The following is a 4,402-nucleotide window of genomic DNA, read 5'->3' as shown; positions in this document are numbered from 1 at the left end:
AAAAAAAAAAAAAAGTTCAGAAAAAAAGTTCCCCATGTCTTGGGGAAAATGCAATTATCAGAGGTACGACTGGAGTAAGTGCCTTTTAAAAGATCCTTCCCAATCTTCAGACTTGCTTTTTTTCCACACCATTAGATCTTCCTGGGAAAGGGCATTTCCTAGACTAGTAGTTCTTCCCAAAGAAAAAAGGAATACCAAGATCCTCATGCTGCGGAAATGGCTTTGCTATCCTGGAATCCTAAGCTACTGCAGGCTTATTCCTCCTTCTCCTTTCTTCATGTTTATGCTTAAACATCATGTCATCTTAGTAAGGTCTAATCTGACCACCATAGTTAAAATTGCAACCTGCTCAGGGAGGCCAGGGCAGGTGGAATGCTTGAGCTCAGGAGTTTGAGACCAGCCTGAGCAAGAGCAAGACCCCATCTCTAAAAACAACAGCAGCAGCAAAAATAGCTGGGCTTTGTGGCCAGCCTGTAGCCCTAGCTACTCGGTAGACTGAGGCAAGAGGATCACTTGGGCCAAGAGTTTGAGGTTGCTGTGAGCTATGATGTCACAGCACTCAACCAAAGATGGTAAAGTGAGACTCTGTCTCAAAAAAAAGAATCCTCCCTAAAAAAACACAAACACCCCCCCAAATTACAACTTGGCCAGGTGCTTATGCCTGTAATCCTAGCACTCTGGAAGGCTGAGGCATGTGGATTGCCTGAGTTTAAGAGTTAGAGACCAGCCTGAGCAAGAGCAAGAGCCAAGACCCTGTCTCTACAAAAAATAGAAAAACTAACTGGGCATTGTGAAGGATACCTATAGTCCCAGCTATTAGGTAGGCTGATGTAAGAAGATTGCTCAAGCCCAAGAGTTTAAGGTTGCTGTGAGCTATGATGCCACAGCACTCTACCTAGGTCACAGAGTGAGACTGTGTCTCAAAAAAAAAAAAGTAACTTGTATTCTCTAAGCAAACCTCTTTACTCAGCTTGATTCTTTTTTTCCATAGCATTCATCACCTTCTAATATTCAATATGGTTTATTTATCGTATCTATTATCATCTCTCCTTGCTAGAATATATGCTCCATAGGGCAAGCACCTGTTTTGTTTACTGATTGTAACTCAAGCATTTAGAACAATATCTGGGCACACAGTAGTTAGTGAATACCATATTTATACATATTGATTTTTTTTTTCTTTTAGAGACAGAATCACTTTGTTGCCCTCGGTAGAGTATCGTGGCATCACAGCTCACAGCAACCTCCAGTTCTTGGGCTTAGGCGATTCTCCTGCCTCAGCCTCCCGAGTAGCTGAGACTACAGGTGCCCACCACAACTCCTGGCTATTTTTTGTTGTTGTTGTTGTTGTTGTTGCAGTTTGGCCAGGGCCGGGTTTGAACCTACCACCCTTGGTATATGGGGCCAGCACCTTACTGAGCCACAGGTGCCACTCTATGATTTTTTTTTTTTTTTTTGGAGACAGAACCTCAAGCTGTCGCCCTGGGTAGAGTGCCATGGCATCACAACTCACAGCAACCTCCAACTGCTGGGCTCAAGCAAGTCTCCTGCCTCCACCTCCCAAGAAGCTGGAATTACAGGCACCCGCCACAATGCCTGGCTATTTTTTGATTGCAGCCGTCATTGTTGTTTGCCCAGGCTGGATTCGGGCATACCAGCTCAGGTGTATGTGGCTGGTGCCTTAACCGTCTGAGCCACAGGTGCTGAGCCGATTTTTTTTTTTTTTAATTGAGACAGAGTCTTACTGTCACCCTAGGTGGAGTGCCTTAGTGTCTGTCATAGCTCACAGCAACCAATTTCAAATTCTTATGATCAAGCAGTTCCCTTGCTTCAGCCTCCCAAGTAGCTGGGATTATAGGTGCCCACTATAATCAGCTAATTTTTCTATTTTTAGTAGAGATGGGGTATTCCTCTTATTCAAGCTGGTCTTGAATTCCTGAGCTCAGGAGATCCACCTACCTCAGCCTCCCAGTGTTATGCTACAGGTATGAGCCACTGTGCCTAGCCCCCCATAGATATATTTTTGAATGAATTAAAGACAGACATTGAGAATGACTGAGAAAGGATATTAGCAAACAAATATTGTATAACTTCATAATTTTTCCTCAAGCTCTTGCATTGGTATTCCTGCAGTCTTTTGGCCTATCAAAGAACAAAATATAGAGATTCTCCCAGTAGAAAATTTCAATCCTGGCTGGGTGTGGTGGCTCATGCTTGTAATCCTAGCACTCTAGGAGGCCAAGATGGGTGGACTGCCTGAGCTCACAAGTTTGAGACCAGCCCAAGCCAGAGCGAGACCGGTTTCTACAAAAATAGCCGGGTGTTGTGGCAGGTGCTTGTAGTCCTAGCTACTTGGGGGGGGCTGAGGCAAAAGAATCACTTAATCCCAAGAGTTTGAGGTTGCTGTGAGCTATGATACCACTGCACTCTACCGAGAGCAGCAAAGCAAGACTATCTCAAAACAAACAGAATAAAAACTCCATCCTAAAGCACACTTTTGGAAATCATTTTAAAATAAAGATTATGTGCCAACTGGTTATCCTGGGAGGGTAGAATTGGGGTGAGGAAAATATTGAGGGCATATTGGTTAGGGGAGATTACAAAAGACTTATACTTCCTATACTGTGTATTTTGGTAATTTTTTTTTCTTTTTTTTTGAGACAGAGTCTCACTTGTTGCCCTTGGTACAGTGCCATGGCAAGGCTCACAGCAACCTCAAACTCTTGGGCTCAAGCGATTCTCTTGTCTCAGATTCCCAAGTAGCTGGGACTATAGGCGCCTGCCATAACACCCAGCTATATTTTAGAGACGAGGTCTTGCACTTGCTCAGGCTATTCTCAAACCTGTGAGCTCAGGTAATCCACTCACCTTGGCCTCCAAGAATGCTAGTATTATAGGCATGAGTCACTTTGCCCAGCCTATTTTGGTAATGTTTAAACTTGTTTTATAAAAGAAATACAACTTTTGGGCCAGGCACGTTGGCTCACCCGTGTAATCCCAGCACTCTGGGAGGCCTAGGCAGGGGCCTATAGTCCTAGCTGCTTAGGAGGCTGAGACAAGAGAATGGCTTGAGCCCAGGAGTTTCAGGTTGCTGTAAGCTATGACACCTTGGCACTCTATGAGGGTGACAAAGGGAGACTGTGTCTCAAAAGAAAAAATAAAAGGCTGGGTGAGGTGGCTCACGTCTGTAATCCTAGCACTCTGGGAGGCCAAGGCAGGTGGAATGCTTGAGCTCATGAGTTTGAGACCAGTCTGAGCAAAGGTGAGACCCCGTCTCCACTAAAAATAGAAAAACTGAGGCAAGAGGATTGCTCAAGCAGTAAAAATAAATAAATTATTTGTTAAGAAACACAACTTTTTTTTTTTAAGATACAGAGTCTCATTTTGTCACCCTTGGTAGAGTGCCGTGGTGTCACAGCTCATAGCAACTTCCAGCTCCTGGGCTCAGGCAATTCTCTTGCCTCAGCCTCCTGAGTAGCTGGGACTACAGGTGCCCACCACAGCACCCGGCTACTTTTTTTTGTTGTTGTTGTAGTTTGGCCGGGGCCAGGCCTGAACCTGCCACCCTCAGTATGTGGGGCCAGTGCTCTACTCACTGAGCCACAGGCACCACCCAGAAACACAACTTTTGATAGTCAAAGATTCTAATTTTCTTTTTTTTTGAGACAGTGTCTCACTTTTGTCACCCTCAGTGAAGTGCTGTAGCATCAAAGCTCACAGCAACTTCAAATTGTTGGGCTCAAGCAATTCTCTTGCCTCAGCCTCCCAAGTAGCTGGGACTATAGGTACCTGCAGCAATGCCTGGCTATTTTTTTTTTTTTTTTAAATAGAGACAGAGTCTTACTTTATCACCCTCAGTAGAGAGCTATGGCATCACAGCTCACAGCAACCTCCAACTCCTGGGCTTAGGCGATTCTCTTGCTTCAACCTCCTGAGTAGCTGGGACTATAGGTGCCCGCCACAATGCCTAGCTATTTTTTTGTTGTTATTGTTGCAGTTAGGCCAGGGCTAGGTTTGAACCTGCTGCCCTCAGTATATGGGGCCAGTGCCCTACCCACTGAGTCACAGGCACTGGCCTTTTTTTTTTTTTTTTTTTAAAGAGATGAGGTTTTGCTCTTGCTCAGGCTGGTCCTGAACCTGTGAGCTCAGTACAATCCACCCACCTCGGCCTTCCAGAGTGCTAGGATTACAGGCATGAGCCATGTGCCAAGCCAAAGATTCCAATTTTGTAATGTGTAAACCTGAAAACACCTAGGGTAACTCTGTTAATAATGAAAATTATCTGGCTTGACACCTATGGCTCAAGTGGCTAAGGCACCAGCCACATACACCTAAGGTGGCGGGTTCAAATCCAGCCCGGGCCTGCCAAAACATAATGTGGTAGAAAAAAATTTAACCATAT

The 4,402-nt window shown here is 44.9% G+C and overlaps 1 protein-coding gene across 2 annotated transcripts in view; it reads right to left on the bottom strand.

Moving 5' to 3' along the window:
- LIMK2 (LIM domain kinase 2) overlaps positions 1-4,402 on the bottom strand; it is a 65,947-nt gene that overhangs the window by 3,047 nt on the left and 58,498 nt on the right. The gene's annotated exons all lie outside the window — the stretch shown is intronic.

Source organism: Otolemur garnettii, unplaced genomic scaffold, assembly GCF_000181295.1.
Source record: "Otolemur garnettii isolate 467f Iridium unplaced genomic scaffold, OtoGar3 scaffold00294, whole genome shotgun sequence".
Classification (NCBI taxonomy): Eukaryota; Metazoa; Chordata; class Mammalia; order Primates; family Galagidae; genus Otolemur; species Otolemur garnettii.
The sequence above is the reverse complement of the archived record's forward strand: the minus strand, read 5'-3'. Positions and strand labels throughout refer to the sequence as shown.